Raw genomic sequence first — 19,175 nt, 5'->3', positions numbered from 1 at the left:
TTTCTTGTGCCCAAGCCCCATGGGGAAGGGTTTAGACCCGTGGTTGACTAACGTGCTTTAAATCAGAAGGTTGTCCTGGAGTCTATTCCTCTCCCGGATTTGCACAGTTGTTTTTCTTTGTTCGCGGGAGCCAAAGTTTTCACTGTCCTGGACTTGCACCAAGCGTACTATCAGGTACCGTTGGCTGAGGAATCTAAACCGATAACGGAATTTAGTACCGATTACAACCTTTTAGAGTTTAATAGAGTGCCCTTCGGACCAGCAGCAGGTGCGGCAGTCTTATCACACCTGTTAGACTCGGTGTTAGGCGACTTTAAATTCAACTTTGTGTTCAATTATTTGGACGATGTGTCATACATAGCGCGAACTTCGATGAACATCTGGAACATCTAAGTCAGGTTTTTGGACAATTGAAAGAGCCAGGTCTAACCGTTAAACCGTCCACGGTAAGTCGCCCGGAACGGAATATCCTTTTTGGGACATTTTGTCGTGCAAGGGAGTAACTATTGATCATAGCAGGACGCATGCTATTCATGCCTTTCCGATTCCTAAAGATAAAAGGGCTGTCGCGCGTTTCGCCGGCATGGTGAATTGTTTTAGGAAGTTCGTACCGAATTTCGCTCAACTGGCCACGCCTATTAACCAGTTGCGCAGGAAAGGCGAAAGGTTTGTGTTGGGCGACTCATAACAGGCAGCCTTTGTCACCTTGAAAGCTGCAATAAGCACCGCTCCAGTGTTAGGGATCCCTGATTTCAATCGTACATTCCGTGTTCAAACCGACGCGTCGAACGTAGGGGTGGCGGCTGTTTTGCTGCGGGAGAGGGACGGGGAAAGTCGTCCTCTTGCTTACGCATCACGAGCTTTGTCACCAGCCAAGTACTCAGTGTACGAATTAGAGGCTTTGGCGGTCATATTCGCCTTGGAAAAATATAAATTCTACTTGGGACATCGTCAGTTTCGTTTAGAAACAGACAATCAGGCCCTGAGTTGGGTGCTTGCTCGGCCACGCAAGACAGGAAGAATAGCGCGTTGGGCCGTTAGAATCTCGGCGTCCAGTTCGGTGTTTGTCATATTAGAGGGGGACAGAATCAAGTGGCGGACGTTCTCAGTCGCATGTCTCAAGTCGAGGAAGCGGACGATCATTTCGAGCTAGCCACCTGTAATATGGCTGTGTTAACTGAAATTCCATCTCTGTTCACTAAACTTAAGGAGGAACAATGACAGGACCCCGAATTGCGAACTGTGGTATACAGACGTAGTGCCGGGGAAACTGTTCCGGGTTACTCCTTGCAACGGGGGTTTCTCTGCTTTCGCGCTAACCGCAATAAGGTTCCTAAATTATACGTACCCCGGAGTTTAGTGCCTGGAGTTTTCAAATATTTTCACCAGACCTTGTGCGGGGGACATTTTGTTGTTGTTGTGGTCTTCAGTCCTGAGACTGGTTTGATGCAGCTCTCCATTCTACTCTATCCTGTGCAAGCTCCTTCGTCTCCCGGTACCTACTGCAACCTACATCCTTCTGAATCTGCTTAGTGTATTCATCTCTTGGTCTCCCCCTACGTTTTTTACCCTCCACGCTGCCCTCCAATACTAAACTGGTGATCCCTTGATGCCTCAGAACATGTCCTACCAACCGATCCCTTCTTCTCGTCAAGCTGTGCCACAAACTTCTCTTCTCCCCAATCCTATTCAATACTTCCTCATTAGTTATGTGATCTACCCATCTAATCTTCAGCATTCTTCTGTTGCACCACATTTCGAAAGCTTCTATTCTCTTCTTGTCCAAACTATTTACCGTCCATGTTTCACTTCCATACATAAATGACTTCAAATGGTTCAAATGGCTCTGAGCACTATGGGACTCAACTGCTGTGGTCATTAGTCCCCTAGAACTTAGAACTAGTTAAACCTAACTAACCTAAGGACATCACAAACATCCATGCCCGAGGCAGGATTCGAACCTGCGACCGTAGCGGTCTTGCGGTTCCAGACTGCAGCGCCTTTAACCGCACGGCCACTTCGGCCGGTATAAATGACTTCCTGACACTTAAATCTATACTCGATGTTAACAAATTTCTCTTCTTCAGAAACGCTTTCCTTGCCGCTGCATTTTATATCGTCTCTACATCGACCATCATCAGTTATTTTGCCCCCCAAATAGCAAAACTCCTTTACTACTTTAAGTGTCTCATTTCCTAATCCAATACCCTCAACATCACCCGACTTAATTCGACTACATTCCATTATCCTTGTCTTGCTTTTGTTGATGTTCATCTTATATCCTCCCTTCAAGACACCATCCATTCCGTTCAACTGCTCTTCCAAGTCCTTTGCTGTCTCTGACAGAATTACAATGTCATCGGCGAACCTCAAAGTTTTTATTTCTTCTCCATGGATTTTAATACCTACTCCGAATTTTTCTTTTGTTTCCTTTACTGCTTGCTCTATACAAAGACTGAATAACATTGGGGAGAGGCTACAACCCTGTCTTACTCCCTTCCCAACCGCTGCTTCCCTTTCATGTCCCTCGACTCTTATAACTGCCATCTGTTTTCTGTACAAATTGTAAATAGCCTTTCGCTCCCTGTATTTTACCCCTGCCACCTTTAGAATTTGTAAGAGAGTATTCCAGTCAACATTGTCAAAAGCTTTCTCTAAGTCTACAAATGCTATAAATGTAGGTTTGCCTTTCCTTAATCTTTCTTCTAAGATAAGTCGTAAGGTCAGTATTGCCTCACGTGTTCCAGTATTTCTATGGAATCCAAACTGATCCACCCCGACATTTAGCTTTCCATAAAACCCTGCTCAAGGTGAGCGAAAGGTTAACTTGGAAGGGATTGGTCCGCGATGTAATAAGGCTTGTTAAAGGGTGTGAGGCTTGTAAGATGGCGAAGCCGGATACTGGGCCCAAGAAAGGGTTCTTGCAATCTACTCGAGAATCTCGACCCTTAGATAAAATCTATATTGACTATTTGGGTCCCTTACCGCGTACCCAGAGAGGCAATCGCTTCGTGTTCGCCATGGTAGACACCTTCACCAGGATTGTGTGGTTAATTGCTAGCAGCGGGACTACTGCTAGTGTTAGTATTCAACATCTCGAAAGGGTTTTCGCTAGCCTTGGCCCGCCAAAGTTGCTAGTGAGCGATAACGCCCCCGCTTTTGTTTCTAAAGAGTTTAAACAATTCTTTTTTGACCGGGGTATTTCTCATATTACCATTACACCTTATTATCCCCAACCGTCCTTCGCTGAAAGAGTCCATAGGAATTTAACGTCCGCGCTCATTGCGTACCATTCTGGGTCACAACAACGGTGGGATTTCTCTCTCCACTGGTTATCTTTTGCTTTTAATACCGCTCACCACGAAGCGCACAAATTTTCTCCTGCTAAATTAATGTTTGCCTTCCCGTTGAATTCTCCCTTGTCCAACTTGTGTTCGCTTAATGATCTGCTACCAGAGCAGGTCAACCCGGAGGAAATTAAAGTCAACTGGGAGGCAGCACGCAGAAACATCTGGCTGGTACATCGCCGGGAGCAGCTGCGTTACAGTAAGGGTAGGCAACCCGCGCAAGTCCAGATGGGGCAGGATGTGTACCTTAAGAATTTTTGGGGTCAGAGTCAGGCCAGTCAAGGTGTCACTGGGAAGTTGCTGCCTAGCTTTGTGGGTCAATATAAGGTTATTAAGATACTCTCACTGGTGAACCTTCTACTGCAGGACCTTAAAACAAAAAGAAGGGTGAAGGCAGGGGTCAGCTCAAATTGAGTACGATTGATCGCCGTTCAGAATGTCAGGGGGCAAACGCAGGTTTTCCAGCCCCATTTCCGCCTTTAAGGGGGGGGGGGGGAGATTGAACCGTATCATCTTCATCTTTGCCTAGGTTTGGTGTGTCGTCTTCCGGAGCCTCGGCTTTGCTCTGCCGCGATTGGTCCGTTTGCTTTTAAATTACGGAGGGCGCTGCGTGCGAGGACAGACCTGGTGACGACGAGAGTATCGAGTGCTGCTGCCGGAGTGAGACGGGGAGTTTTGTTTCCGGTTGTGTGCCAGCGCAATGTTGCGGGAAAGGTGGTACAACTTCCTGCGAACGCACGTGACTGCTGCGAGTGTGTGTACGCGGGACGGCGGCAGTCGTTCTGGACGGGCTGTGTGATAAGGAAGCTGGGCGTGGCAACTGTTGACGCGGCGGTCCACGTTGCTATGGTGGAACTGGGGCGATTGACATAACTCCAGTTGGTGCTGGTTGCAACCTGTCGCCGAATGCTTGTCTGCCTTCCGGACTAACGGTGAGAATTTCTCGACTTGAGGCGTCTCACTCAATTTCTGCCCGTGTCGTCGGGTGTGTTTTGCTCTAAGGGCGTGTGCCATGGTGTTTCGCAATTTTAGTAGGCTCAGGCGTGTCCGGAATCCCGATTCAGTGATCTGCTGTTACATTGTCAAGTGCAACTATCACTAGAAAAGAGTGTTAACTCTCTGTGCCTTAATAACTGAACCTAAAATATTATCTGTGGTTGAAATTTTATTTTGACCCAAGTGCAATAACGATCTTGTATTTTACAATTTGTTGGGTGGTATTATTATTTAGGTCTGGCTGTCACATTTACTAAGATGAAGATTTACGAAGGCCAGTGGGCGTCATCAACAGTTCCTGCCTACATAGGAGTTATATTTTGAACCATGAATTTCAATGTTTAGTAATTTTTATTTTATGTGTTATAGAGAGTTGCTGTGATGCCCTATGTGAACGATTCGCCACGTAGGTGAAGTTTCTAGTTATTCTGCTGGTCTGCGCCATATTGCTAAAGCAGGCAGTCCTAGCACAGCTGGCCGGCTGGAGTGGCTGAGCGGTTCTAGGCGCTTCAGTCTGGAACCGCGCGACCGCTACGGCCGCAGGTTCGAATCCTGCCTCGGGCATGGATGTGTGTGACGTCCTTACGTTAGTTAGGTTAAAGTAGTTCTAAGTTCTAGGGGACTCATGACCTCAGATGTTAAGTCCCATAGTGCTCAGAGCCATTTGAATCATTTGAACCTAGCACAGCTTCAACCATCCTCAAATATTTATTACTACTGATATTCAGGCCCTTCAGGCCGAGTGGCGACGTCACTACCCTTTTTTTGGTTATTAATTTTATCTTGTTAGCTTGCTTCATTAAAAAAAACACCTTTGGGATATGAATTTGTCATTTTGTCTTTACTGCTCCTTTGGACGAAGTAAATTAACTGTTGGTTTTGCATTCATGTAGCATTATCAAAACAGCATTTGTGGTTATATTTGATTGGCCTTTCTGGCCTAATGATTAAAGTCATTCCTTTGAGTAACTTATTGTATTGGTGAATAATTAATCAATATATATATATATATATATATATATATATATATATATATATATATATATATATATATATATGTATCTGTACCAGTGCACAAGTGTTTTTCAATGTTTAATAAAATTATATACATTACTAGCCATTAAAATTGCTACACCAAGAAGAAATGCAGATGATAAACGGGTATTCATTGGATAAATATATTATACCATAACTGACATGTGATTACATTTTCACGCAATTTGGGTGCATAGATCCTGAGAAACCAGTAACTATAACAACTACCTCTGGCCGTAATAACGGCCTTGATATGCCTGGGCATTGAGTCAAACGGAACTTGGATGGCGCGTACAGGTACAGCTGCCCATGCAGCTTCAACACGATACCACAGTTCATCAAGAGTAGTGACTGGCGTATTGTGACGAGCCAGTTGCTCGGCCACCATTGACCACATGTTTTCAATTGGTGAGAGATCTGGAGAATGTGCTGGCCACGGCAGCAGTCGAACATTTTCTGTATCCAGAAAGGCCCGTACAAGACCTGCAACAAGCGGTCGTGCATTATCCTGCTGAAATGTAGGGTTTCACAGGGATCAAATGAGGGGTAGAGGTACGGGTCGTAACACACCTGAAATGTAACGCCCACTGTTCAAAGTGCCGTCAATGGGAAGAAGAGGTGACCGAGACGTGTAACCAATGCCACGCCATACCATCACGCCGGGTGATACACCAGTATGGCGATGACGAATACACGCTTCCAATGTGCATTCACCGCGATGTCCCCAAACACGGATGCGACCATCATGATGCTCTAAACAGTACCTGGATTCATCCGAAAAAAATGACGTTTTGCCATTCGTGCATCCAGGTTCGTCGTTGAGTACACCATCGCAGGCGCTCCTGTCTGTGATGCAGCGTCAAGGGTAACCACAGCCTTGGTCTCCGAACTGATAGTCCATGCTTCTGCAAACGTCGTCGAACTGTTCGTGCAGATGGTTGTTGTCTTGTAAACGTCCCCATCTATTGACTCAGGGTTCGAGACGTGGCTGCACGATCCGTTGCAGCCATGTGCATAAGATCCCTGTCACCTTGACTGCTAGTGATACGAGGCCGTTGGGATCCAACACGGTGTTCCGTATTACCCTCCTGAACCCACCGATTCCATATTCTGCTAACAGTCATTGGATCTCGACGAACGCGAGCAGCAATGTCGGGATACGATAAACCGCAATCGCGATAGGCTACAATCCCACCTTTACCAAAGTCGGAAACGGTACGCATTTATCCTCCTTAGACGAGACATCACAACATGGTTTCACTAGGCAACGCCAGTCAATTGCTGTCTATGTATGAGAAATCGGCTGGAAACTTTCCTGATGTCAGCACGTTGTAGGTGTCGCCACCGGCGCCAACCTTGTGTGAATGCTCTGAAAAGCTAATCATTTGCATTTGACAGCATCTTCTTCCTGTCGGTTAAATTTGGCGTCTGTAGCACGTCATCTTCGTGGTGTAGCAATTTTAATGGCCAGTAGTGTAGAAGTTGCTGACAGCAGTGCTGTATTCTGTCTGTTTACATATCTCTGTGTTTCAATAGGTATGGCTATACCAGTTGCTTTTTTCGCTTCAGTGTATATGTGGTGTCCGTCCTTTCAGACATGTCCTAAAGAACGGGCACCATATGTGTATTTAATAAGTGCTTTTGTCAAACTGACATACATATTTCAAATGACGACGTGATACTAGCAAATTCAGTAAGATGAGTTGTGGTCACTAGCAGGTTTGAAGTGACTGATGAGGCTGCTTCTATTACATGCGTTTGTGCTTTGCTTGCGGACTCTGTAGTTTTCGTCAAAGCCTGGGCAGATTTTCCTGTCTTGAGCTTCCATGCGATCAGCGCCTGCCTTTCCATATCTACATCTGCCCTCCGTAAGTTGCTTACGGTGTGTGGCGGAGGGTATTTCTGCTACCACTGTGATTTCCTCCTCCCCCCCCCCCCCCCTCGCTTGTTCCATTCTCGAACGGTGTGGACCGAACGGCTTTCTATAAACATTCGCATTGGCCCTGCTTTCTCTGATTTTCTGGTTGTGCTGGTTTCACGAGTCACATGTGAGAGGAAGTGATGCGTTTCCCGTCTCTTCTTTGATCGCACGCTCTCGTTTCAGCAGAAGACCTCTCCATGGTACAAAGCATCTGTCTTGTAACGACTGCCACTGCTGTCTGCTGAAAATCTCTGTAAGATTCCTGCGTCGAGTGGACGATCCCGTGGCGAAACGCGCGACTCGTCATCGAATGTTCTCCGTCTCTGCCACTCATTCATTCATATGACTCTCGTACGCTCGGGTCGGTGCTCTGCTGTCGGGCATAGGCTGCACAGCGCATCCGTATAGCCGGGGATTGCGCTCTATGCGTTTGAGTGAGCCAACACCAACATTAGTTAGTTGCCCATAAGTTTTCTTCGAGATTTCCGCTGCCAGCTGCTTATCCAACGACCATTTTCCAATTCTTGATTAAAAATCATTTATCTATACAATTTACTATTAAAGGACAGATAAAAAGTACCACACAGGAAATTCGGGCTTTTACTTTAGTAGTGGAAAGTAATTAGAGCTAAACAGCAGATTTTCAGTGGACTTGCAGACCTTGAAAAAGCGTCTGAAATCGTATAGTCGACACGTAAGGAAATATAGGTAGAGGGTGACACTTACTGGACTACATGAAACAAAATCGTCAGAACTTCTGAACGGTTTGCTTTAAGACGTTGGCCTCCGGGCAAGATGGGAATTAATATGCGCATGCCGATTTGGTTTAGCAACGAAGCCCAATTCATTTGCTTGGGTTCGTCAATAAGAAAAACTGACGCATTTGGGGGGCTGAGAATCCACATTGCCTGACACATGGTTTATGTGAGTCGAGATAACTAGGGGTTCTTCTGTAGTGTCTTCCGACACACACACACAGTGGGACATGGGTTCTGTTGAGCTGTCGCTCTCTGTTATTTTATAGTGTACGAGGTCTGTTAAAAAATTTCCTGAGCATTCGTAATTTCGGACCAATGGTGTGTTGGAACGAATTGGGTTGGTATCCCTGAAAACGCCTGTGTTTAACGTGTAACTGTCCGCCCCCATTAGCTGAGTGTTCAGCGCCACAGAATGTCAGTCCTAAGGGACCGGGTTACATTCTTGGCTGGGTCGGATATTTTCTCCGCTCAGGGAGTGGGTGTTGTGTTGTCCTAATCATCATCATTTCATCCCCAGCGACGCGCAAGTCGCCGAAATGGCGTCAAATCGAAAGACTAGCACCCGGCGAACGGTCTGCCCAAGGGGAGGCCCTAGTCACTCTACATTTACATTTTAACTTGTAACTACCGGAAGTTCCGTTAGTTATGGTTCAATGCTGTAGTGAGTAGAAAGTTGTGCGAATTTCGTGATGGCAAAGTTAGAGGAGCACGGCGTCTGCATTAAATTTTACGTGAAAGTCAAGGAAACCTTTACAGAGGCCCACCAAGTGATGCGGGAGGCCTACGCTGATGAGTAGTTAAGCCGTACTCGGCGTTACGAATGTTCCACATGGTTTAAAACCTGCCGGACAGAAGTTGAAGATGACCCTCGTTCAGGAAGCCCTTCGACGTCTACCGAAGACGCTGCCAGGAACGTGAACGAAATTGTCCTGTCAATAGAAGACTGATTGTCCGAGAGATTGCAGTAGAATGTAGCATTTCAGTTGGATCATGTCACGAAATCCTGACACAGCATCTTGGAATGCTCTTAGTTGCTGCCATGTTCGTCCCACAGCTCATGAGTCAAAACAAGAAAGATCTTTACCTTGTAGCCTCTGAAGACTTTTTCGATTTCACAAATGAGAACGAGATGTTCTTTAAGAGAATCATAATTGTGATGTGACGTGGCTCTATTGTTATGATGTTGATACCAAGGGATAATGTGGAAGGAAACATCAGAACCCTAGGAATCGGAGGATGGTGAAGGAAAGTAAATGGGAGGAAATTGTTGAGAAGGCTATGACCCATGCAGCGTTGTAAAGGCACAAAACTAATTAAAATGGTTTTGCAGCCTCATCAAATGTATATCTCACTTTTGTGTAGATAAGAGTTGAAGTAATGAGAACTGGTCTGATTTTTCAACAAACTCTGTTAATAAGTTGTGTTGGTAGGTAAGTAATTATTGATTCTTCTCTCAGAAATATAACTCGTATGCATACAGGGTGTTTGGAAATATCCGTTACAAATCTAGGACTTACAGAGGTGAGTTCATAATATCTTGAATAGGAAACCACATCTGGAAACATACTGTTTCCGTTCTATTACAGTTTCAATTCAGATATTGAACTCATACACTTATACTTGATGAATTGAATGTATAGTTATCAGGTAACAATTCGAAATGAAACATAACGAAACATGGATTTATCACTTAGGCACATTTATATGTATTAGCACTTTAGCGTCATGGCCTGTGTGTTTGTACAAAGAGCTTATGTGGCTCACCATGTACTTTTATACAAGACAGATGAGAAAACAGCATATTTACTAGACATTTTTGCAACACAGTATGTTTACATTCGTATCAAGTTTTCACCCAACACAAGAACATTTGCAGTATCCCACAGCATACTACAGTATGTAATGTATTGGTAAAGTATGTTATTTTCATCTGGAGTGCGCAGAGAGCGCCAATGGCCTTGCCGCAGTGGTTACACAGTTTCCCGTCAGATCACCGCAATGCCTGACAGCTGGGCCTGCCACAGCCTGAAATTCGTTTCGATTGAAGTTCGCTGACAGTGCTGCCAACAGCCAAGTACACGACATTACCAATATTACTGTTGCTGTTGTTGAGGAGACTGAGGAAATAGGCCTTGTATTCAAGTGGCCAGTTTGAGCGTATTGTCTCTGAGAGAATCAGTTTGTTGTGCAGAACAGACCATTGTGTAACATGCACGCTACCTACTGCAGACTAAGGAAACGACTTGGAACAGTGTATCAGGACAGCAGGAAAGATGAACAGCTGTTCTTGTTCCAGACACATAAGAAAATTCTGAGTGATGTTACATTAGTTGCTGACATTTTAACATATCCCCTACAGTACATGGTAGTAGCAGCTTCGTGTTCCTAACTATCTGCACTGCAATTTCTAAGTGTCAGCACGCGATATATAAGTGTCTGTTTTCATTGAAGAACCGCAGACTTTAGTAACGGGCAGCTTTGAGAAGTATTATCGAAAAAAACCCTGGGAGATTCATACCATGATCCAACATGTTCAAATTTGTTTTAAAATCAACGCCTTCTGACTGTTTGCCACTTTACCATAGAGAAAGCTAAAAAGGCGGTTATGGATTATCTCCAAGCTAATGGCAACAATACCAACCACATAACTGTTAAACTATGACACATGGCTCATGGTTTCTTTCTTTTTCGTGTGCGGTAAGATTTACAAAGAAGGTTTGAGAAACCTCCACGTGTGTGATACCACTGTTAGAGATATTTACAAACTTTTTTTTTAATAATTTGTTTCTTATTTGTCTACACTATTGCCTCAATAGTTTACAAGCGGATGAAGTTAAAATACAGCGACAAAGAGCATCAGCAGACGAGAGATCGGCGGAGCAGCGAGTCCCAGCAGCGGTTTTATAAATGTGTGCCTATTGTTCAGTAAGAATCTGGTGACAGTAGTTGTTACTGTATTTATAGGATAGACACAGCAATTTTTCAAGGTGTTTACTTAAATTATCTAGCAAACATAGGCTGTACATGTATAATCACCTTACACCAGTCTGCCATTTACTGTGCATTGCTCTGTTGGGTTCCTCAACACATCTACAACAATACTCACACTGTACAAACCCTACAGGTAGGTGGCAGTGGACCATTACAACTGTACCATATGGTACTCTTAGCTTCTGTTTTCTTTCCATTCCCATGTGGAACACAGAAAGAATGGTAAATTTAAATACTACAGTGAAATACTGTTTGTGATGTCCTTTTCGTAAGCTTTTAAAATCTCCTGTTAGTTCTATTCTCTACAAGTCCAACATACTATATCAACGTTCAAGAATGGATACAAAGGGGTTTTGTTGGCTGTTTTCTTGTAGACTAACTGCATTTTCCCAATATCCTGCGAAAGAATCGTAGTCTATTATCTACTTTACCTATGACTGTGCTTTTGTGGTCGTATGGCCATATCCCTACAAACAGTTATCCTTAGGTATCTGTATGGGTTGACTGATTCTAGATTTTATTCACTGATATTCAAATCATAGAACACAACATTTTCGAATTTTGTACAATGCACAGTTTTATATTTCTGATCAATTAAAGCAAGCTGCCACTTTTTGTACCGCTATTAAACGTTATCAAGTTGTTACGATTTGTGCACTTCCTCCACCTAACTGCCTTTATCCATGGTCTTAAGGGTATCTTGCGAGGAAACCGTGAGCTGGAATTTTTATGACCAGTATCTTCAAAGTCGATGCAAATTGACATGGATTAGGTTAATTTTTTGTACATACTTATCAATGAATACTGCAGATAAACATCTCCAAAACATGTTTGCAATGAAATCTCCTTATTCACTGTTGAACGTGGAATGGTTGACTGATTATTGTGGAAGGTATAATTTACACAACATTTACATAGAGTAGTATGAGACATTCATAGACTGCAGCTGATTTTGCTTGGAGCCGTATTGGATACCTTAACTTTTACAAAAACTGAGAAGAAATATTTTGCTTTAGCATCCTGCAACAGTCAGAGCCACTCTATAATTGCGATCAATAAACGTATCGACCTTTCATTTGATTACTGAAACACTTACTTAATTTCAATTATGTACTTGATTTATAGGCCAAAGTAGAGAATTTTATTGCAAGTACTCTAACTGCAACCGTAATTGCACCCTTGTGGCTGATGCGTGTGTCCAGCATTGTGAACTATGTGTTGGTGTTTTGTGCTCATAGTTGACAGTCTGCCTTCTGTCTGAAGTGCAACTTCAGTTCTTTTGACGGTTGTACTTTGGTGGCACAAAATAGGCAGGACAATATTAAGATTATACTAATTTTATTTTTCGCATGCGCCGTCTTTCATTCACGGCTGTATTAGTGCATCTCGTCACCCCTTCACCTTTCTTTACTCTAAACGAAATTTATCTGTTGTTCATATTTCATTGAATATAACTTGCTTTCGGATACTCAATCTCAAAGAGTATTGTATTACATTGTCATTATATCAAAGATTGTTAGCTGTTAACTGACAGTCCCGGGCAGTCCTCTGTTTGAGAACTGACTCTGCTGACTGTAATCTTCTACTGTCTGTTTTGGCGAAAGCGAAAGATCTCTCTAGCTTTGTAGCCATTTTTTTTAAATAGCCTGAGTGGTTTCAGGTTTTACCCCTTGAGAGTGGAGTGGCATTTGCACACCGTCTGACATGTTAAATTTTCTGACACAATCGCCTACACAAATTCCTCATTCACATGTACATTTCCTGCAAGCAGTAGTTGGGCAGACTGATGCCTGAGGCAATGGAGATGCTATCGGCAGGGGCGGCTGTCTGGCCAGGGCTGCTGTGCAGCTGGTAGCAGGGCGGCCCCTGCAGACGCGTTGTAGACGTGATGCCTGACAGAGGAAAATGCACTGAGGACGGCCAAATGGAATATGTGGAAAAAGAGAATAATTTCTCTGGCTTCCTGTAATGTGATATCAATGTTACATGATACCTGGTAATACATCTCCTAAGTGGAGTATTACATCTGTGAGTTTTATTTCTGATTATATGTCGTTCTACAATTCTTTTTAATTTAAGATAACCTATTGCGCTTTTCAAATGATCAGCACATAACTGATTATTGCTGCAGTTGCCACACTGTAATTATGCAGATTAATCACTGAACCATCTGTTTTCACATACATGAGTAAATTTGTTCTGATGTAAAGTCAAACCCCATCACGCCAGTCAGGAACGGTAGAGCAAGAGGGCTGTGGAGAAGATGTCAGCCAATAGCACGCCTCTCGAGGACGACAACGCGGCAGCAGCGGCCTCTAGGCGAAGAGAACGTAAGCGCCGCGCCCATCTGGTCGCTGTCACTTCTACAGCAGCATCGAGATTAAGAACATCAAGACCAGCGACTTAGGAATTGTATATACTGAAGAGATTTCTTATTTGCATGTCGCCCTTTCCTTGCCACACTTCTGTGTTTTTGTCAAAGTTAGGTATTGTCATTGATTCATTTAGTAATAAGTCTCTTTAATACTATTTGCTTCAATTGCTGTCTAGAAACCCCCGAAGCAGGTTTCCTAGGCACCCCATTTGCGACATCGAGGGAGGATACAACATGAGCGATGAGTATTAAGAGGAACCCAGTGCATGACGGCCACTGATTCTCTTTCGTGTTTTGCTGCCGCTTTAAATCTACATTGGCTTTTCTTTGCAGAGGCGTGTTTACATGCTTCCATAGTGTATCTTATAGTGTTTCTGCTAATCAGTGTTGTCAGGAGGGCGTTGCGGAAATTTTCTTTGCTTTTGTACTTACTTTTTTGCTTGCTTTGTCTGTTTATTGCATTTCTCTCTTCCAAAATGAACAACCCACCTCTCCCAGCCCCTGCTCCAGGGCCACAGCGGCAAGTTATAGATGCAACGCAGCTGACACAGATCACAAATGTTTCAGCTGCAGACTCAGCAAATCGCAACTCTACAGTACAGCAGCTGCTCACCGCTCAAGTCACTAATGCAGCCCAAAATACGCGCCCTCTAGCTTCGAGTGCCGTACTGCCTTTTCGCCAGTTCAATTAATAACAAGAGGAAGGGCTCGAATGGTTGCAACAGTTTGAAGCCCACATACCTGGTCACGAATACCAGGTACTGTGAAACTCCATTATTTCTTATCAGCAGTAGGAAGTGCTGTGTTTCGCCTCACTCAGAGATTATTCCCCACCACAGCTCTGAGAGAACTTTCTTGAGATCAAGTTGTAGATTCGATAATTAACTATTATGACTAACAAGTCACTATTGTAGAAGCTAGGTATCACTTCTTTCACTGCAAGAAACGGTCAGAACAAACTTATCATGAGTGGTTAACAGATTTGCAGGGTATGATGAAGAAATTCAAATTAAAATGTGCTTCTGGTGCTTTATATTTAGATGTTATGTTGCGTGATGTGATCATTTACAATGTAACTGATGTCACACTTAGAGAACAAATTTTGAAACTGGCCGATCCACCATTTCAGCAAGTAGTGCAAATACTAGATCAGTGCAGTTCAGGTGCCATGTCGGCTGATAAATCTGAGCGGCCACCGGTTTGTCAGGCTGAGTGTCTTGCTCAGGAGCGGCCCATCAGGCGGCGGCTGCCAGCGCACGCCACGCCTCGTAAACAGTTCTCTACTCAGTGTAAGCAGCTCTCTATAAGGTAATGAGAGTTGAGTCATGCCCTTGGTGCTTTTCACAGCACAAACGCCAAGATTGCCACTCTAGACGAGTACAGTGGTATGCCTGGAGAAAGAAAGGTCACAAACTGTCAGTATGTTTGCAACGGAACAACCATGAGATTTCTGTTCACTCACAAAATTCTAGTCATAAGACCCATGTAATCAATGCAGTGTACTCAAAGCCTGCTGCAGGTATTAGCATAACTAGCAACCACAAACGTTTTGTTAATTTGCATATTAGTGAAAAACGTGTGAAATTTCAGTTGGACATGGGTGCCTCTGTAACGTACTTGAATCGTAACACATGTGAACTTTTTGGCTCCCCATGCCTGTCTAAAACTAGCACGCACCTGATGGCCTATAATGGACAAGACGTTCATGTTCTCGGAAAATGTACTTTGCCTGCAATGTATCACTCACATACACGAACTGTAGCGTTCACTGTGCTACAATCATGCGATTGTGAGAACATACACTACGTGATCGACAGTATCCGAAAACGTGGATGAAAATGACTTACAAAATCCTGACGCCCACCATCGATAATGCTGGAATACAGTATGGTGTTGGCCCACCCTTAGCCTTGATGACAGCTTCCACTCTCGCAGGCATACGTTCGATCAGATGATGGAAGGTTCCTTGGGGAATGGCAGCCCATACTTCACGGAGTGTTACACTGAGGTGAGGTATTGATGTCGATCAGTGAGACCTGGCACGAAGTCGGCGTTCCAAAACATGTTAAAGGTGTTCTGTAGGATTCAGGTCAGGACTCTCTGCATTACAGGGACGTTACTGTCGTGTAACCACTCCGCCAGAGGCCGTGCTTTATGAAGAGGTGCTCGATCATGTTGAAGGATGCAATCGCCATCCCTGAATTGCTCTTCATCAGTGGGAAGCAAGAAGGTGCTTAAAATATCAATGTAGGCCTGTGCTGTGATAGTGCCACGCAAAACAGTAAGGAGGGCAAGCCCCTCCAAGAAAAACACGACCAAACCATTACACCACCGCCTCAGAATTTTACTGTTGGCACCACACATGCTTACACATGACGCTCACTGGGCATTCGCCCAATACACACCCTGCCATCGAATCACCACGATGTGTACTATGATTTGTCACTCCACACAATATTTTCCTAAGAGGACAACACCTGAATTGTGCTACTTGATGTTGTCGAGTTCATTGGCACAGCTAAAGGAAACTTGCTATTAGCGTATACCACAACTAACCAACGAGTGTTTCAGAAAGACCCCACAAAGTCTATGTTTTGCCTCGAATGCTTGCCTGCTGTCTTAGGGTTGGACAACGCCCCTGATTTCATGTCAAATGAATTTAGAACATTCTGTGTACGCAATGGCATAGAGCAACTAACTAGTGCACTGTTCCATCCACAGTCAAACTGGAAGGTGGGACGTTTTGTCAGAACTTTCAACCAGCAGATGGCTGAACATCGCAAGGCACACACTAGGCATCGAGCAATGCAACTGTTTCTCGTCTCCTATCGTTCACGTCCACGAGATGGAACATCGCTGGCGGACACTGCTCCACCCTCCTCAACATCCGGCGCCCAAGTAAGGACGCAGAGGATGGGTGCGAGGTGAGATCGTTCGTCGACTTGGCGCTTGCATGTATCTGATTTCAGGCTGAGATGGATTGCAGGGCCGACATCACAATCAAATTAAAAAAAAAGTGTGTGAAATTTTATGGGACTTAACTGCTCAGGTCATCAGTCCCTAAGCTTACACACTACTTAACCTAAATTATCCTAAGGACAAACACACACACCCATGCCTGCGGGAGGACTCGAACCTCCACCGCGACCAGCTGCACAGCAATCAAATTCGCCACTGTTAGTGCACAGTGACTCTTCTGTGCCTCTTCCCCAAGATTCTTGTATCCCGAGGACAGTGCAGCCACAGCAGCCATCAGTGGGTGTCATCACATCTTGGGACGCAGTGATGGAGACGGTGCCTTCACCTCCTCTAGTCCTACCGATGGCGCTGGAACCACCCACGCCGCAGCATCTGACGCCTTCTACATCTGGTTATAGGCTTCCAGAGGTGGATGCATATCCTTCTGGTCGTTTTCTGGGGGACGTCTCCGCCAGAGTGAAGGCCGGATGGTGGGGTACCACTGGAAGCCTGACATCCCCTGCAGCCACAGCTTCAAGTCCATCGCAGCGACCACGACCCTGCCTCCCCTCCCCTCCAGACGGCAGTCCATCGATTTGGGAGGGGAGGAAAGTTCCGGCAGAAAGCCAAGCGCCGGCACGCCAGTCGGGAACGTTAGAGCAGAGAGGGCTGTGAAGAGGACGTCAGCCAATAGCACGCTGACCGACTGACAGCAGCGGCCTCTCGCCGAAGAGAACACAAGCGCCGCTGCTGACTGGTAGCGGCCACTTCTATAGCAGCATCGAGATTGGGTACATTAAGACCACCGATTTAGGAATTGTATATGCTGACGAGATTGTTATTTGAATGTCACCCTTTGCTTGCGACACTTCTGTGTTGTTGTCAGACTTAGGTACTGTCATTTACTCATTCTGTAATAAAAGTCTTTTATACGTTTTGCTTGAGTTGTTGTTTACCAGTCCGAGAAGCAGATTTCCTAGACACACCATATTCGACAAATAGGCAGGATACAACAAAATTCAGCGTGTAATCGAAACTAATGTGCTGTAAGTACTGGTGATAATACCACTTTGAAACTACACACCAAAGATGTGGGATCGTCAGCACATTAGATACAGAAGTAAATTCGGTCGAAGATCTTAAATGAACACGTGTTTTAAGTACAGAAGTTTTGTGTCAGGAATGTGGAGTTTTATACAAGTTCCAATAGCATCAAACATTTACCGAACAAGTATTTATTAATAAATATTGTGAGAAAACTGGTGTTTATTAGTAATCGAGAATTATTCAATTTCTTTTGAATTTTCAGCAAAAGGAGATTCCCTCTGATATGGCGCCTGCCGCTATCCTGTGATGTTTACAGCACACGCTATAATCGATTATAGTTCACTGTTCTGGTGCGAGTGGCACTGCAGTGGTGATTTGCTGTTACATCACTGGCGTGTAATTGCAGTGGCCGGCGGAAAGTGACAGGGTAGTCGGTTTCCGGGTACTGCACGGAACGTGAAGTTCGCTATGCCTGACCTGCTGGTGACTAGCGCTAAGGTTGTTGTGCTTCGCAATATGAGCAAGGTGGTCTGGGGCGGAGGCGACTCGCCGCTGTTCCGGCCATGCGGTGGTGATTAATCTGAGTTGGTGTACTTATTCAGCCTACCTGTCTGATGTGGAGGTCGGGTGGGGTCCTGTGATACTCTGGTCCAGAGACAACTAGCTGCTGAATTTTGGAGTCGTCTGCTAGGTTGGAATGTGAGCTCGGTTACTTAGTCAAATTTTCCGCTGGAAGCTCCAGAACCGGTTTCTGAACTTCATTCTGATGTGGGACGGCGTTGCTGGAAGTTTGTGCTGTGTGTGTGTGTGTGTGTGTGTGTGTGGCACGTAACGATATTTGTTGTTACTAATTTGTTTGCTCAACTGGAGTATGTTTTGGTTATCCCGCTGAGTGGGTCGTTGCCCACCCAGTCTGCTCAGCGTTACCTTTGGTGGTATCTGTTTGTTCCTTTTTTGAAGTAATTCACGTAGGTGGTTCCTGTTACCCACCCGGAGTTGTGTTCATGTATATTTGGCATTTGATGTTTTAGGTAAAGTCTGCCTAAGAAAGGCGTTTTTGGAAAGTATATGCATACTGATTTACTGGTGCTTGGTATATGTGGTCTTCTGCGACCTGAACAACATGATCTCGTCAATTTGGTTTGTGTAACAGAATTTAGTGGTATGTTTTGTATTTTTTTTCTCGCTGTGTTATTATTAACTCGGTGGAATAGTCGTGTTTGGTATCGTTAAGGCACTTCTAAGACTGTGGTTTTACTGTTCATGTGTGCTAGGCTTTTATTGTTTTGTTTTAAGAAGCGAGAATTGCTTATTAATATTTGTATGTGTTGGCTTCCGGCACTTGTTAAGAGCGCCCCAGTTAACGGCGCCGTGGTTATCATGTGCTGTCGGGATGTTATATTGTTATTTGATTTTTTAAATTTTATCTTGTGTTGATGTTATCTGTCGTGTGTTACAGAACATAACCAAGGTGCATAAGTAGTGGGCAGTTGTGGGAGGCATGTCGGGGAGCTCTCAGTGGTTTATTTTGGGGACTGTTTCTAGTGGGAAGGCTCTGAAGTGTTGAGAGCTCGCTCGTTTGTGATTCCATTGGGGGTTGGCCTTGCCCTTTGGTTATATCAAATTATTATTTTGTTGTTATATTTATTGGTTGTGTGTTGCGCTTCTTCGATTTTATAGTGCCATTATCTTTCTCAAGGTTTTTTTTATATAAATGATTTTAAATTGTAATGCCAAGTTAACATATT

Source organism: Schistocerca serialis, chromosome 11 (assembly GCF_023864345.2).
Source record: "Schistocerca serialis cubense isolate TAMUIC-IGC-003099 chromosome 11, iqSchSeri2.2, whole genome shotgun sequence".
Classification (NCBI taxonomy): Eukaryota; Metazoa; Arthropoda; class Insecta; order Orthoptera; family Acrididae; genus Schistocerca; species Schistocerca serialis.
Note: the sequence above shows the minus strand (reverse complement) of the source record.